The 18,627-nt window shown below is 47.3% G+C and overlaps 1 protein-coding gene across 3 annotated transcripts in view; it reads left to right on the top strand.

The window, feature by feature from the left end:
* The window catches only part of ITPRID1 (ITPR interacting domain containing 1), a 218,880-nt gene that overhangs the window by 187,843 nt on the left and 12,410 nt on the right, over window positions 1–18,627 (top strand). The window lies entirely within an intron of this gene.

The raw sequence follows: 18,627 nt of genomic DNA, 5'->3' as shown, positions 1-18,627 counted from the left end.
TTTTCTGCTGCAGTGGGTGAGCATTAAGCAGAGGGGATTTTCTAGCATAAATGCATTGAAATACACTTTGTCAAAACACTCCCGCCCCTGGAAGAAGCTGTCATTTGGCTGCAAAATTGTTGTTTTGCTGTGATTAGATGAACTGTCTTGTCAGCTGAGACCCGAAAAGTGGTTCCCCCCTTGGCCTGTAAAAAGGCTCTCAGAGGCTCTACGATGCAGAAAATATATTTTTGCCCAGTCTGAGAGGAGGCACATTATTGGGATGTGAGAAGCTCGATGGTCATATTGACGAATCGTCCCCCATCGGGCCGTTCTAACCAGGCTGTTAGGAGGTGTTGAGGCCAATGGATGCGTGAGGACACACAAGGCGACCAAGCTTAGGATGTCCTCCACAGACCTCCAGTAGAGAGGATCGTGTGATCATCTAACAAGCACCAACAGCTCCAACTGTTGTATTGTTCGCCATCCAGAGAGGTGGTGCCGTTGTTACACCCCTATGTCTGTCAGAACCATTTCCAGATGCTTGACAGTAGGACATTTGGTTACATAGCGCCCATCAGAAGACCCTAGAGGTCCCTTCCAACTCTACCATTCTATGATTCATTATATTTACTGTCTTTGACACCTACCATCATGTCCATTTGCACTGGTGTCGTAGTTGCTGAAACCGGACTGTTACGGAGTGGAACCAGGTTGTCATCAACAGCAAATATAGGTTTGGGCATGGATATCGGCTGTGTTGGTGTTTGGAGACCTAGGGGTGAGCGCCTCAATCCTTCCTTTGCTGTGGAAGGGCACACTGCCCCCACTGCATCAAAGCTAGAGGTGGTACAACAGGGTAGTAGAGCCTCCATGCTTGCCTATGTCGCATCTTGTATCTAAGCTAGAGGTGGTACAACAGCGTACTAGATCATCCATGTCCATCCGTATCATATCTTGTATCCAAGCTAGAGGTGGTACAACAGCGTACTAGAGCCTCTATGCCAACCCATATCACATCTTGCATCCAGGCTAGAGGCGGTACAACAGTGTACTAAAGCCTCTATGCCAACCCGTATCACATCTTGTATCCACGTTAGAGGTGGTACAACAGGGTACTAGAGCCTCCATGCCCCCGGTATCACATTTTGTATCCAAGCTAGAGGTAACATAGTAACATAGTATGTAAGGCTGAATGAAGACAATGTCCATCTAGTCCAGCCTGTCTATCCTACTGTGTTGATCCAGAGGAAGGCAAAAAACCCCAAGGCCACAAGCCAATTAGCCCTTTTGGGGGAAAAATTCCTTCCCGACTCCCTAATGGCAATCAGACTGTTCCCTGGATCAACCCCCAATAGTTCCTACCTGCTTATATACCAGGATTGACACTTGACCTAATAATTATATCCTGTAATATCCTTCTTCTCCAGAAAGACATCAAGTCCCCTTTTAAACTCCTCTATGGATTTTGCCATCACCACTTCCTCCGGTAGAGAGTTCCACAGTCTAACCGCTCTTACAGTAAAGAATCCCCTTCTATGTTGGTGATGAAACCTACTTTCCTCTAATCGTAGCGGATGTCCTCTTGTTACCGTCGTGGTCCTGGGTGTAAACAGATCGCGGGAGAGATCCATGTGTTGTCCCCTCATGTACTTATACATAGTTATTTGGTCGCCTCTTAACCTTCTTTTTTCTAGAGTAAATAGTCCCAATTTGGATAGCCTCTCTGCGTATTCCAGTCCCGTCATTCCATGTATTAGTTTAGTTGCCCTTCTTTGAACCCCCTCAAGCACTGTAACATCTTTCCTGAGTACCGGTGTCCAGAATTGTACGCAGTATTCCATGTGAGGCCTGACAAGTGCCTTATATAATGGAAGGATAATGTTCTCGTCCTTCACCCCTATACCTCTTTTAATGCACCCCAAGACTTTATTTGCCTTTGCAGCAGCTGACTGGCATTGGTTACTCCAGTTTAGTCTATTATCCACTAATACCCCCAGATCCTTTTCCATATCACTTTTCCCCAGTGGTACCCCATTAAGTGAATATTGGTGACATCCGTTTCTCCTGCCCATGTGCATAGTCTTACATTTTTCAACATTGAACTTCATTTGCCATTTTTCTGCCCAAGCCCCCAGCTTATCCAGGTCCGTTTGTAGCCGCACATTGTCCTCCGTTGCATTAATTATATTGTATAATTTTGTGTCATCTGCAAATATTGATATTTTGCTGTGCAGCCCCTCTATCAGGTCATTGATAAATATGTTGAACAGAGTGGGGCCTAATACTGAACCCTGTGGCACCCCGCTAGCGACTGTGGTCCAATCAGAGTACGCACCATTTATTACGACCCTCTGCTTTCTATCATTGAGCCAATTTTTTACCCACTTACACACGTTTTCGCCCAGTCCGAGCTGTCTCATTTTGTATATTAGCCTATTATGTGGCACGGTGTCAAAGGCTTTAGAGAAGTCCAGATATACAAGATCAATAGATTCTCCCAGGTCCAGCTTAGAGCTTACTTCATCTAGAAACTGATCAGATTTGTCTGACATGAGCGACCCTTCATGAATTCATGCTGGTGAGGAGTTATTCCCTTAATCTCCTTGAGGTACTCATCGATGGCATCTCTCAGAATCCCCTCGAAAACTTTTCCCATTACTGAAGTGAGACTTACTGGCCTGTAGTTACCAGGCTCACTTTTGCTCCCTTTTTTGTAAATTGGAACCACGTTAGCAATGCGCCAATCCAATGGTACTACACCGGTCTTGATAGTGTCTAGAAATATTAGGTATAGCGGCCTAGCTATCTCGTCACTTAGTTCCCTTAATATCCTTGGGTGTAATCCATCTGGGCCCGGCGATTTATCAATTTTAGTTTTCTTTAGACGCTTCCGCACCTCCGCCTGCGTTAGGTATGAGATATTTTGTGAGGGGTTCTTTTTATTCCCCTGCATCTCGTGTGGCATTTCCTTTTCTTTTGTGAATACACTTGAGAAAAAACTGTTTAGTAGATTTGCTTTCCCTTCGCCATCATCAATGATTTCTCCTGCATTGTTTTTTAAAGGGCCAGCGCTCTCCCTGCAAATCCTTTTGCTGTTAATGTAGTTGAAAAATAGCTTCGGGTTGTTTTTGCTCTCTTTGGCGATCCGTCTTTCTGCTTCCTCCTTGGCAGTTTTGATCGTATCTTTGCATATTTTGTTTTTTTCCCTGTATGATTTTAGCGCTTCTTCGCTGCCTTGTTGCTTTAGTAGTTTGAACGCTTTCTTTTTTTCGTTTATTGCCCCTCGTACCGTCTTGTCGAGCCACATTGGTTTCCTTTTAGTTGAGTTTCTTTTATTTTTAAAGGGAATGAACTGCTCACATGAGGTGATTAGGATCCTTTTGAACTTTTCCCATTTTTCCTCCGTACTGATATTTTTGAGGATGTTGTCCCAATTAATGTTACCGATAGTAGTTCTAAGCTCATCAAATTTTGCTTTACTAAAGTTTAGTTTCTTTGCCACTCCCTGATAAGGCTTCCTATTGATTGACAGCTGGAAGTTGATTATATTGTGGTCGCTGTTCCCCAAGTGCCCCTCAACCTGCACCCCCTTTATACGTTCCGGTTTGTTGGTTAGTACTAGGTCCAGAATGGCCCTCCCTCTTGTTGGTTCCTGCACAAGTTGGTTCAGGTAATTGTCTTTAATTACTCTCAAGAATTTGTCACCCCTGTGAGATTTGCAGGTTTCCTTCTCCCATGTTATATCTGGGTAATTAAAGTCCCCCATGATAATTACTTCGTTTCGCTTTCACACCTCTTCTATCTGCCTAAGTAGTAGGTTTTCAGTTTCTTCTGTTGCTTTTGGTGGTACAACAAGGTACTTACTACAGCCTCCCTTCAAGGGGTCAGTCAGTTTTCCACTATAAATGGTCTAATATTGTAATCACTTACCTATAACACCAATAAGCGCTGCAGAATAAGTTGGCGCTATACAAATAAAGATTATTATTATAACAACCTTACAATCACACATAAAAAGTTTCATCCCCTCTGACAACTTCTACAGAGGGATGTTACTGAGTTTATACTGCATGGCAGCTGGTATACTACTTTTTCCATCACCTGCACTTGTGTCAGAAGTGTATGGGGCTTCAGACTTACATTCTGTGCAATACATGTAGGTGTTTCTTCTGTGCTCAATGTAGAGGAATATGACTCTCAATGACTAGTGTAATGGACTGGTGTCCCCCTCTGATGGAGTGGCAGTATTGCCTCATTTCCCTCATTTGGTGAAAAAAATTACTATAGCAAACAAATTGCTGCATGGAGTCAAAGTAAAGTTACATAATATACACTATTCTAGTACAGCCTGGGGCGTAACTATAGGGGATGCAGAAGATGCGGTTGCACTCGGGCCCAGGAGCCTTGGGGGACCCATAAGGCCTCTCCTCTCCATATAGGGAGCCCACTACTATGAATAAAGCATTATAGTTGGGGGCCCTGTTACAGGTTTTACATTGGGGCCCAAAAGCTTCAAGTTACGCTTCTGAGTACAGGTCTACATCTGCACTCCCATATGATCCAGTGCATGTCATAGTACACAAATATTCTTCCACTTCTTATGGGAGTATCACTTCTTATGGGAGTACAGTGCCTCAATGACCAATAGGGACTGGGTGCACATACATGCTGTGTGCAAGTCAGAAAGGTACAGTGTGCTGGGAGATTTCAGCTCCGCAGCCCACGAATGGATGAAAATGGGCTATGACACAGGAGGCAACTCAAAATGAATAAAGATTACTCAGCTTTCAAGTCAACATGTTCTCTACTGATTCAAATTCAAAGGGGGTCCCGGCCCTCCCATTGCAAACAGTGGCGAGGGGCGGAGAGAGGGGGCGGGAACTCGGTGTACTGCTCCCGGATGGCCCGCCTCCTCCCCCTGCAGAGAGGAACACCGTATATCAGCTGGGCATGAAAACCTGGATGTGTGAATAAGCCCTTAAAGAGCACCTAGCAGGTTCTCTGACTAGCAGGAGGGGCTGCGGACCTTTCAAACTGTGTCCTCGCTGACTCCATCGGGGCTTTTGTTTTTCTTCTACACATTCTCCTGCATTAGATGCAGATACCATTATTTATAAAGTTTGATACTAGATCGCTGTCAAATGGGCAGTCTTCACTCTGCAGTATCAATGGCTGATGTGAGATTTGATTGACACAACGTGGTGGAGACCACCCACTTGGCAGTAATGTCTGGCCTTGTATGTAGAAGTAGCAATTGTGGAAGAGCAAGGGGTCTAGAAGAAAGATAGAAACAGCAATGCAATGTGGCTATAATCATATACTGCCTGTCCCACTTGTCAGAAGACCTCACTGCTCTTCTTTAAAAAGGTTTTCTAAGTTTTTGACAATGATGCTGACTCACTTTGTGAATGAAAAGTTTAGGAATTTACTAATATACTTTGTTTCAAAACCATTTTAAAGATATTAGTTTGCTGTGAGTGAAAAGAACAGCCATGTGTACCTTCAGAGATGACTGACCTCAGCTGAAAAGTGGATACAAATGTCCTCAGTCTAGGCAATGCTCTGGGAGCCATACAGCTCAGACTCCGGACTAATAGACTGTACAAGCCAGCAGAGTGATTTGTGCAGCTCCTGCTGATGGATTTTGGCTAGGTTCACACTGCCATCATTTTTTTCCCCTTTGTTCAGCTCTGTTCTCAGAGCTGAATAACAGAAAAAAACAGAAGTACCAGACCTGGCATATGCCAGACATGGACTACAATGACTATAATGTGCTCCGTATGGCTTCCAGCATGTGGGCAGAAATATTCATGGGCAAAATAGCGCAGTATGCTGCAATATTTATCCAGGATTTCATACTGTGGTACAAGGAGTTATAAACTATTGTTTATCTGTTATCAGCCCAAAGAGTTAACCCCTTTTCTTTTTTCTTTTAGCTAATGGTCTATTCTGATAAGGTATTACCTAACAGCTATAATAAAGAGCCCAAGCCCTAGAGGATCAGTTACAGAAGCAGAGCACAAAAGACCTCAGGTCTATCATCCAGGCAGGAGGCTCTATCAGTCCTCTCATTTATTTCCTTTTGTGCTCTCCTTGTGGAACTGATCCCCTAGGGATTGGGCTCTTTATTATAGCTGTTAGCCAATACCTTATCAGAATAGACCATTAGCTAAAAGAAAAAAGAAAAGGAGTTAACTCTTAATGTACTAAGACTTACTTTGAGGAAGCAAGGTCTAATAATCATTAAAGGGGTTGTCCCGCGCCGAAACGGGTTTTTTTTTTTTTCAACCCCCCCCGTTCGGCGCAAGACAACCCCGATGCAGGGGTTAAAAAAGAACACCGCACAGCGCTTACCTGAATCCCCGCGCTCCGGTGACTTCTTACTTACCTGCTGAAGATGGCCGCCGGGATCTTCTCCCTCGGTGGACCGCAGGGCTTCTGTGCGGTCCATTGCCGATTCCAGCCTCCTGATTGGCTGGAATCGGCACGTGACGGGGCGGAACTACACAGAGCTGGCATCCTGCACGAGCGGCCCCATTGAGAAAAGAAGAAGGCCCGGACTGCGCAAGGGCGTCTAATTTGGCCATTAGACGCCGAAAATTAGACGGCTCCATGGAAACGAGGACGCTAGTAACGGAGCAGGTAAGTGAAAAACTTCTTATAACTTCTGTATGGCTCATAATTAATGCACAATGTACATTACAAAGTGCATTAATATGGCCATACAGAAGTGTATAGACCCACTTGCTGCCGCGAGACAACCCCTTTAAGTAAGACCACTGATTGCTGTGACACTATATGAATAGAGACTATTACCAGTTTTCGTTCTGGCAGGCCTCTGCTGCATACCTATCATTACAACTGGAGTCATAATAAGTGAGATAAGGTTGATAGCTGCCTACAGCTATACATAGCGCTCCAGTGTTTCAGTCACTATCACACAAAAAGGCACACATGTATCAGTACACTACCTGTACTAGTATACCACATGGCTGGTGAAAATGTACTTAAGTTCCTGACGAAGTGCCTACACTTGGCACGGAAACGCCCTGAACTAACTGAAAGTGTATAAAATCATTGAACCAACTGATAAGCATCAATCAAAATCGTATGCAAATCATCATAAATACAATTTTGATAGACCAACTACTAATGAATAAATGATGAATCATTATAATTATAACCCTGATGATTACAATTTTTAGCATTAAGTACAGTTTAGAGATGAGCGAGCACCAAAATGCTCGGGTGCTCGTTACTCAAGACGAACTTTTCGCGATGCTCGAGGGTTCGTTTCCAGTAACGAACCCCATTGAAGTCAATGGGCGACCCGAGCATTTTTGTATATCGCCGATGCTCGCTAAGGTTTTCATTTGTGAAAATCTGGGCAATTCAAGAAAGTGATGGGAACGACACAGCAACGGATAGGGCAGTCGAGGGGCTACATGTTGGGCTGCATCTCAAGTTCACAGGTCCCACTATTAAGCCACAATAGCGGCAAGAGTGCCCCCCCCCCCCCTCCCAACAACTTTTACTTCTGAAAAGCCCTCATTAGCAATGCATACCTTAGCTAAGCACCACACTACCTACAACAAAGCACAATCACTGCCTGCATGACACTCCGCTGCCACTTCTCCTGGGTTACATGCTGCCCAAACCCCCCCTCCCCCACGACCCAGTGTCCACAGCGCACACCAAACTGTCCCTGCCCAGCCTTCAGCTGCCCTCATGACACGCCACCCTCATGTCTATTTATAAGTGCGTCTGCCAGAGGAAAAGCAGGCACACACTGCAGAGGGTTGGCACGGCTAGGCAGCGACCCTCTTTAAAAGGGGCGGGGCGATAGTCCACAATGCTGTACAGAAGCAATGAGAAATGCAATCCTGTGCCACCTCCATCTGGAGCTGCACACGTGGGCATAGCAATGGGGAACCTGTGTGCCACACACTATTCATTCTGTTAAGGTGTCTGCATGCCCCTGTCAGACCGCGGTTTTTTATAAATAGTCACAGGCAGGTACAACTCCGCAATGGGAATTCCGTGTGCACCCGCAGCATGGGTGGCTCCCTGGAACCCACCGGCGGTACATAAATATATCCCATTGCATTGCCCATCACAGCTGAGGTAATGTCATGTTAAATGCAGGTGGGCTTCGGCCCACACTGCATGCCCCAGTCAGACTGGGGTTCTTTACAAGTGGACAGATGTAGTTACAACTTTGTGTGGACTGACAGCATGGGTGGGTGCCAGGAAGCTACCGGCGGTACATTAATATATCCCATTGCATTGCCCATCACAGCTGAGGTAATAATGTCATGTTTAATGCAGGTGGGCTTCGGCCCACACTGCATGCCCCAGTCAGACTGGGGTTCTTTAGAAGTGGACACATGGAGTTACAACTCCCTGTGCACCCACAGCATGGGTGGCTCCCTGGAACCCACCGGCGGTACATAAATATATCCCATTGCAGTGCCCAACACAGCTGATGTTACGTGAGCTGTAATGCAGGTGGGCAAAAAATTAATTGGATTACACTGTAGGCGAGGGCCCCCAAAAATTGGTGTACCAACAGTACTAATGTACCTGAGAAAAATTGCCCATGCCCAACCAAGAGGGCAGGTGAAACCCATTAATCGCTTTGGTTAATGTGGCTTAATTGGTAACTAGGCCTGGAGGCAGCCCAGTAAAAATAAAAATTGGTTGAGGTGAAAGTTTCAACGCTTTAATGAGCATTGAAACGTATAAAAATTGTTTACAAAAATTATATGACTGAGCCTTGTGGGCCTAAGAAAAATTGCCCGTTCGGCGTGATTATGTGAGGTTTCAGGAGGAGGAGGAGGAGGAGAAGGAATATTATACACAGATAGATGAAGCAAAAAGGTCCCCGTTTTGGATGGTGATAGAGAACGATGCTTCCATCCGCGGGTGCAGCCTACGTATTGTTTAGGTATCGCTGCTGTCCGCTGGTGGAGAAGAGAAGTCTGGGGAAATCCAGGCTTTGTTCATCTTGATGAGTGTAAGCCTGTCGGCACTGTCGGTTGACAGGTGGGTACGGTTATCTGTGATGATTCCCCCAGCCACACTAAACACAATCTCTGACAAGACGCTAGCCGCAGGACAAGCAAGCACCTCCAGGGCATACAGCGCGAGTTCAGGCCACGTGTCCAGCTTCGACACCCAGTAGTTGTAGGGGGCAGAGGCGTCACCGAGGATGGTCGTGCGATCGGCTACGTACTCCCTCACCATCCTTTTACAGTGCTCCCGCCGACTCAGCCTTGACTGGGGAGCGGTGACACAGTCTTGCTGGGGAGCCATAAAGCTGTCAAAGGCCTTAGAGAGTGTTCCCCTGCCTGCGCTGTACATGCTGCCTGATCTCTGCGCCTCCCCTGCTACCTGGGCCGCGGAATTGCGCCTTCGGCCACTAGCGCTGTCGGATGGGAAGTTTACCATCAGTTTGTCCACCAGCGCCCTGTGGTATAGCATCATTCTCGAACCCCTTTCCTCTTCGGGAATGAGAGTGGAAAGGCTCTCCTTATACCGTGGGTCGAGCAGTGTGTACACCCAGTAATCCGTAGTGGCCAGAATGCGTGTAACGCGAGGGTCACGAGAAAGGCATCCTAACATGAAGTCAGCCATGTGTGCCAGGGTACCTGTACGCAACACATGGCTGTCCTCACTTGGAAGATCACTTTCAGGACCCTCCTCCTCTGGCCATACACGCTGAAAGGATGACAGGCAAGCTGCATCTGTACCCTCAGCAGTGGGCCAAGCTGTCTCTTCCCCCTCCTCCTCATGCTCCTCCCCCTCCTCCTCCTCCTCCTCCTGTGGCCATACACGCTGAAAGGATGACAGGCAAGCAGCATCTGTCCCCTCAGCAGTGGGCCAAGCTGTCTCTTCCCCCTCCTCCTCATGCTCCTCCCCCTACTCCTCAACGCGCTGAGATATAGACATGAGGTTGCTCTGACTATCCAGCGACATACTGTCTTTCCCCGCCTCCGTTTCCGATTCCAAAGCGTCTGCCTTTATGCTATGCAGGGAACTTCTCAAGAGGCATAGCAGAGGAATGGTGACGCTAATGATTGCAGCATTCCCGCTAACCATCTGGGTAGACTCCTCAAAGTTTCCAAGGACCTGGCAGATGTCTGCCAACCAGGCCCACTCTTCTGTAAATAATTGAGGAGGCTGACTCCCACTACGCTGCCCATGTTGGAGTTGGTATTCCACAATAGCTCTACGCTGCTCATAGAGCCTGGCCAACATGCTGCGCTGAGAGACATTGCTGGATGGGGCCGAGGACAGCGGAGGTGAGGGTGTGGGTGCAGGCCAGGAGACGGTCGTGCCTGTGTCCTCAGAGGGGGGTTGGATCTCAGTGGCAGGTTGGGGCACAGGGGGAGAGGCAGTGGTGCAAACCGGAGGCGGTGAACGGGCATCGTCCCACCTTGTGGGGTGCTTGGCCATCATATGCCTGCGCATGCTGGTGGTGGTGCCTCCCCAGCTGATCTTGGCGTGACAAAGGTTGTCGATCGTCAGGCGTCTCTGTGAAAAACTGCCAGACCGTAGAGCACCTTGACCTCTGCAGGGTGGCATGGCGCGAGGGGGCGCTTTGGGAAACAGTTGGTGGATTATTCGGTCTGGCCCTGCCTCTACCCCTGGCCACCGCACTGGCTCGGCCTGTTCCCACACCCTGACTTGGGCCTCCGCGTCCTCGCCCGCGTCCACGACCTCTAGGCCTACCCCTACCCCTCAGCATGGTGTATTACCAGTAGTGCAGAAACAGAACGCTGTAATTAAATGTGCTGCTTATTGGCCTGTGGTTGGAGGCTGACTTCGTTTACGAAAAGCCAGGAAATAATTTTGCGCAAGCCTGCTGTAACACTTAGCTGGCTGCGTATGATTTTGTAGAACTACTACACCCAGCACAAACAGACCCAGAACACTGAGCACAGTGACAGGCAGGCCAAATAGATTTTTTGCCCAATATTTTTTAGAAAAGTCCCACTGCGTATATTCAATCAATAATATGTCTTCTGTCCCTGCCTCCACACTTCTGTCCCTGGAGTATTACTGCAGGGCGCAATGCTCTGCCCGGCCGATATACCAAAAAAAAAAAATGTGCAACACTGCAAAAAGCAGCCTCCACAGTACTGCACACAGTTAGATGTGGCCCTAAGAAGGACCGTTAGGAGTATTTTAGGCTTCAAGAACCCCAACGGTCCTTCTTAGGGCCACATCTAACTGTGTGCAGTACTGTGGAGGCTGCTTTTTGCAGTGTTGCACATTTTTTTTTTTTGGTATATCGGCCGTGCAGAGCATTGCGCCCTGCAGTAATACTCCAGGGACAGAAGTGCTTAGGCAGGGAGAGCGTTAGGAGTATTTTAGGCTTCAAGAACCCCAACGCTCTCCCTGCCTAAGCACTTCTGTCCCTGGAGTATTACTGCAGGGCGCAATGCTCTGCACGGCCGATATACCAAAAGAAAAAAAAATGTGCAACACTGCAAAAAGCAGCCTCCACAGTACTGCACACGGTTAGATGTGGCCCTAAGAAGGACCATTGGGGTTCTTGAAGCCTACAATAACTCCTAACACTCTCCCTATAGCAGCTCCGGCACCAGCAGCACTGTCCCTCAGCTATGTCACAACGCATCTGAGGCGAGCCGCGGGAGGGGCCGATTTTTATACTCGGGTGACACCTGATCTCGCCAGCCACTCACTGCAGGGGGGTGGTATAGGGCTTGAACGTCACAGGGGGAAGTTGTAATGCCTTCCCTGTCTTTCAATTGGCCAGAAAAGCGTGCTAACGTCTCAGAGATGAAAGTGAAAGTAACCAGAACATCGCGTGGTGCTCGTTACGAGTAATGAGCATCTCGAACACCCTAATACTCGAACGAGTATCAAGCTCGGACGAGTATGTTCGCTCATCTCTAGTACAGTTACTATATGAGCAGGTATAGAGGGATCCCTGTAATCCTCTGTCACTGTGCATCTTAGATGCTCCGCATTAGGCATTGATGATTAACAATTTCTACGTCTATTGTCTGATAAATCGGACCAAGTGTGTCACCCAATATTGTTCTCAGAAAAATTGACACACTATTCAGTCTCATGAGTGCTCATTCCAATCCAATAAGGATTGACATACTATATAATTTGTGAGCAAGAAATCTTCATCAATACCAAAACAGTGCCGAGGATTACGTTGTATTTTTTCGTTCTTTGGTGTCTGTCTTTGTCAGCCCTATTTTAATGAGAATGAATAAAATATTGTTTTAGGTCGTCTATAACTGTGAAGGGCTTCTACTTTAATTTACTATAGACTTCTTCTGCCCCAGTGACTAGTTCTAATTTTGGAATAGGGCTTAAAGCATCCTCAAAGATCCTGAAAAATCCTGCTAGGGCTTATTTCCGGGGTAGGTTTTATCTCCAGGGAAACAGGGTACATGGATAAACAAAGAACCTGGTGCTTGCGGGCACAGACACACAAACGCCTGCAAATACCTAATCAGGCATATATTATCATGCAAAAGAGCAAACAAGCGAAACCACACCTCTTTACCCATTTTGTCTATTTTTTTTAAATTATTATAAAGCTCCCATGGTTTGACACATCCTTAAGGCCCCAAAATCACATCTAAACAGCTGTAACTCATATGCGGATCTATACACTTCAGGCAATACTTTTACCAACTTCCCTAGTAAGCTAAATGTGATAGCAGAGCGTTGATCAGGGGCATACACTACTGCCCTACAGCCCCTGATCAGGGCGTACACTACTGCCTTACAGCCCCTGATTAGAGATGAGCGAACGTACTCGGTTCGGGTGTTTTTGGACTCGAGCACCGCTTTTCCCGTGTAACTGACTACTCGAACGAAGAGAGTCGTGGAGCGCGGGGGGGGGGGGGGGGCGGCGTGGTGGAGCGGGGAATAGCAGTGGGGAACAGGGGGGAGCTCTCTCCCCCCCCCCGCACTCCCCTCTGCAACCTCCCGCGCACCCCCGGCGCCCCCCGAATCTTTTCGTCCGAGTAGTCAGTTACTCGGAAAAAGCGGTGCTCGGGTCCAAAAACACCCGAACCGAGTACGTTCGCTAATCTCTACCCCTGATCAATCGCTCTACCTGAGAAACAGAATTAATAGGTACCAGATTATGCCATCTTTGAAAGAAAGCCATACCAGACAATACCTTTCAAACTGATCTATATGAGCGCTGCATCCTAATTTTGGACTCTTCTTCCCTGAATTGCTGCATCAGCAAACAAGACTATGATATAACAGCCGCATTAATCTCACACTGAGCATCTCTAACCCTCAATAAGAGGTTATATGTTAGACATAATCTGACCAGCATACGAATTAACTCCTGCCGACCAGTTCTGACCAACAATCACTCCATAACCATTATACACTGATGTCAGCACCTAACTGCCATCACCAAGCTGACTGGCCATTAAAGTCTGTCACAGATACCAACCTCACCACTAAATCCTGCTTTAGCTCCCTTGACACCTGCGCATGCGATGTATGGGACTTCCAACCGCACATCACCACACATTACCTGCGGGAATAACTGCGACCAATAATAATCACCTGTGAAGCCAAACAAAAACTGACCTGCTAACGGCTGCAACTCCCTCCATGTAATCGTCCTTCATACGTAATGTCTGACTAATTAAACCCATAAACTATACACCCCTGACATTGGCAATTAGAAAAACCATCACAATGCTATCAGTTGAATACCTAAAAACTCCAACCGAGTACAGGGCCATACCATTTTTCCCATTCGCCAGCGGCACCCCAAGACCCTCCATCCTGACCACATGCCCTCTAAAACTTGTGGATACCCTCATTACCCTGATGCCCCATAAATATCTAAGTATCATAAACAGCATCAGGAAATTCCTTCCTCCCACCCACTCTAACAATGAGGATAGTTCTAAATAATAGTAGGATGCCTTAGGCCTCATGTCCACTTGAAAAATACAATCCGCGCAGAATCTGCCGCGGATTCCACGCAGATTTGCTTTAAATTTTTTTTTATTTTTCATGCAGATATCCGCACACATTGCTATCAATGTGATAGCAATGTTGCCGATCCGCACGGAATCCGCAGCAGAATGGAGCATGCCGCGTTTTTTCTCCCGCGCATGAAAAACGCAATTCTTTTAAAATGCCATCCGCGGGTGCAAAAATCAATTTAATGGACCGCGGATGGCCAATGATTCCCTATGGGCGGAATCCGCAGTTCCATGTAGCTAGTGGACATGAGGCCTTAGATCCCATTGGTAACGCCAAACCGCAAACCCAAAGAATTAAAACCCCAACCAATAAGAAGTTATAAGAATACTGCATTACATCACCGAAGTGCCATAATAAAGCCAATGTAGTCACATGATGCATATCTTACTGCCAGCAGCTCAGGAGCCCCTCAGCATTCAGTGAGAACTGCTTGGGGTAAGATAAATGATAAATCACTGAGAGGAGATCGACTCCTTCTTTGGTATCACCCTTAAAGGGGACAACCTCAAATTTAAAAAAGGGGGTATCAAAATGACCGGCAACTCTGCCCTCATCTATGTTCTTAGCAATTTAACTACTCAGGATCATAAATAACTGAAATTAACTTATTAACCCCTTCACAGCTGAGTCCCTTTAACTCATGCACATGTAAGCCATACCGGGAGCCTTCTTTAATGAGCCGGGCCTACTTCCAATATGAGAGCCTAACTGGTGTCTTGCCCTATTGCATGAAATTCTCTATTTCCTGGATGCAGGGATTTGTACTGATTTCTGACTAAAACAACAATAAATGGATGAGACCGGCCCAATATGAGCCCTCCTGTCAGTACCCACACCTCTCCATTACCGCAATCCCATAAACGTAACCACACATCGAGGTAGTGAGGTGCCCCAAGGATGTCTAACAACCACCTAACTAGTTACACCAAGGTAGTGAGGTGCCCCAAGGATGTCTATAAACCACATAACTAGTTACACCGAGGAAGTGAGGTGCCCCAAGGATGTCTAACAACCACCTAACTAGTTACACCGAGGAAGTGAGGTGCCCCAAGGATGTCTAACAACCACCTAACTAGTTACACCAATGTAGTGAGGTGCCCCAAGGATGTCTAACAACCACCTAACTAGTTACACCGAGGTAATGAGGCGCCCCAAGGATGTCTAACAACCATCTAACTAGTTACACCGAGGTAGTGACGCGCCCCAAGGATGTCTAACAACCACCTGACTAGTTACACCGAGGAAGTGAGGTGCTCCAAGGATGTCTAACAACCACCTAACTAGTCACACCAAGGTAGTGAGGAGCCCCAAGGATGTCTATAAACCACTTAAAGGGGTTGTCTCGCGGCAAACCTCAAAATTTTACCTTACCCCATTCCCCCTGTCACCCCCCTGGCATAAAATAGCAAATTAAAGCGGTTTTTAAACCGCTTGCTACTCACCGATCCGATGAAATAAGGACTTTAAAAAATCTTCTCCCAAAGATGGCCGCCGGTCCTTTCCCAGGGATGCACTGCGGTTTTCTCCCATGGTGCACCGCGGGTCTTCTCCCATGGTGCACCATGGTCTCTGTGCGTTCCATTGCCGATTCCAGCCTCCTGATTGGCTGGAATCGGCACACGTGATGGGGCGGAGCTACGATGACGACGCGGTGACCAGCTCTCTGGCACGAGCGGCCCCATTCACCAAGCAGAAGAGCGCACAGCGCAAGCGCGTCTAAAAAAGCAAGAAGACATCAGAATTAGACGGATCCATGGCGACGGGGACGCTTGCAACGGAGCAGGTAAGTGAATAACTTCTGTATGGCTCATATTTAATGCACGATGTACATTACAAAGTGCATTAATATGGCCATACAGAAGTGTATAACCCCACTTGTTTTCGCGAGACAACCCCTTTAACTAGTTACACCGAGGAGGTGAGGTGCCTCAAAGATGTCTAACAACCACCTAAGTAGTTACACCGAGGTAGTGAGGTGCCCCAAGGATGTCTAACAACCACCTAACTAGTTACACCGAGGTAGTGAGGCGCCCCAAGGATGTCTAACAACCACCTAACTAGTTACACCGAGGTAGTGAGGCGCCCCACGGATGTCTAACAACCACCTAACTAGTTACACCAAGGTAGTGAGGTGCCCCAAGGATGTCTAACAACCACCTAACTAGTTACACCGAGGTAGTGAGGCGCCCCAAGGATGTCTAACAACCACGTAACTAGTTACACCGAGGTAGTGAGGCGCCCCACGGATGTCTAACAACCACATAACTAGTTACACCAAGGTAGTGAGGTGCCCCAAGGATGTCTATAAACCACCTAACTAGTTACACCGAGGAAGTGAGGTGCCCCAAGGATGTCTAACAACCACCTAACTAGTTACACCGAGGAAGTGAGGTGCCCCAAGGATGTCTAACAACCACCTAACTAGTTACACCAATGTAGTGAGGTGCCCCAAGGATGTCTAACAACCACCTAACTAGTTACACCGAGGTAATGAGGTGCCCCAAGGATGTCTAACAACCATCTAACTAGTTACACCGAGGTAGTGACGCGCCCCAAGGATGTCTAACAACCACCTAACTAGTGACACCAATATAGTGGGGTGCCCCAAGGATGTCTAACAACCACCTAACTAGTTACACCGAGGTAGTGAGGTGCCCCAAGGATGTCTAACAACCACCTAACTAGTTACACCGAGGTAGTGAGGCGCCCCAAGGATGTCTAAAAACCACCTAACTAGTTACACCAAGGTAGTGAGGTGCCCCAAGGATGTCTAACAACCACCTAACTAGTTACACCGAGGTAGTGAGGCACCCCACGCATGTCTAACAACCACATAACTAGTTACACCAAGGTAGTGAGGTGCCCCAAGGATGTCTATAAACCACCTAACTAGTTACACCGAGGAAGTGAGGTGCCCCAAGGATGTCTAACAACCACCTAACTAGTTACACCGAGGAAGTGAGGTGCCCCAAGGATGTCTAACAACCACCTAACTAGTTACACAGAGGAAGTGAGGTGCCCCAAGGATGTCTAACAACCACCTAACTAGTTACACCAATGTAGTGAGGTGCCCCAAGGATGTCTAACAACCACCTAACTAGTTACACCGAGGTAATGAGGTGCCCCAAGGATGTCTAACAACCATCTAACTAGTTACACCGAGGTAGTGACGCGCCCCAAGGATGTCTAACAACCACCTAACTAGTGACACCAATGTAGTGGGGTGCCCCAAGGATGTCTAACAACCACCTAACTAGTTACACCGAGGTAGTGAGGTGCCCCAAGGATGTCTAACAACCACCTAACTAGTTACACCGAGGTAGTGAGGCGCCCCAAGGATGTCTAAAAACCACCTAACTAGTTACACCAAGGTAGTGAGGTGCCCCAAGGATGTCTAACAACCACCTAACTAGTTACACCGAGGTAGTGAGGCGCCCCACGCATGTCTAACAACCACATAACTAGTTACACCAAGGTAGTGAGGTGCCCCAAGGATGTCTATAAACCACCTAACTAGTTACACCGAGGAAGTGAGGTGCCCCAAGGATGTCTAACAACCACCTAACTAGTTACACCGAGGAAGTGAGGTGCCCCAAGGATGTCTAACAACCACCTAACTAGTTACACCGAGGTAATGAGGTGCCCCAAGGATGTCTAACAACCATCTAACTAGTTACACCGAGGTAGTGACGCGCCCCAAGGATGTCTAACAACCACCTGACTAGTTATACTGAGGAAGTGAGGTGCTCCAAGGATGTCTAACAACCACCTAACTAGTGACACCAATGTAGTGGGGTGCCCCACGGATGTCTAACAACCACCTAACTAGTTACACCGAGGTAGTGAGGTGCCCCAAGGATGTCTAACAACCACCTAACTAGTTACACCGAGGTAGTGAGGCGCCTCAAGGATGTCTATAAACCACCTAACTAGTTACACTGAGGAAGTGAGGTGCCCCAACGATGTCTAACAACCACCTAACTAGTCACACCGAGGAAACACCAACATCCCGGTAACCATTATTAACCATCTCTGTTCCTCCGGTCATCATTAGCTTCTGCTTCTTTATATGAAAGTAACAGTTATAAAATAACAAGTAATTATAAACCATATCTGATTAACAGCAGCAGCCGCCTCAACCACAGACTGCGTGCAGTGGTTACCTCACAGCTGACTAACTGCATACAGTAATTACCTCAGAGCTGACAGTCTGCATACAGTGGTTACCTCAGAGCCGACAGTCTACATACTGTGGTTACCTCACAGCTGACAGTCTGCATACAGTGGTTACCTCACAGCTGACAGACTGCATGCAGTGGCTACCTCATAGCTGACAGTCTGCATACAGTGGTGACCTCACAGCTAACAGTCTGCATACAGTGGATACCTCAGAGCTGACAGTCTACATACAGTGGTTACTTCACAGCTGACAGTCTGCATGCAGTGGTTACCTCACAGCTGACAGTCTGCATATAGTGGCCAGTCACCTCAGAGCTAACAGTCTGCATACAGTGGTTACCTCACAGCTGACAGTCTGCATACAGTGGTTACCTCAGAGCTGACAGTCTCCATACAGTGGCCAGTTACCTCAGAGCTGACAGTCTCCATAGAGTGGCCAGTTACTTCAGAGCT

This window comes from Eleutherodactylus coqui, chromosome 12 (genome assembly GCF_035609145.1).
Source record: "Eleutherodactylus coqui strain aEleCoq1 chromosome 12, aEleCoq1.hap1, whole genome shotgun sequence".
Classification (NCBI taxonomy): Eukaryota; Metazoa; Chordata; class Amphibia; order Anura; family Eleutherodactylidae; genus Eleutherodactylus; species Eleutherodactylus coqui.
Note: the sequence above shows the minus strand (reverse complement) of the source record. Positions and strands in the feature narration are given on the sequence as shown.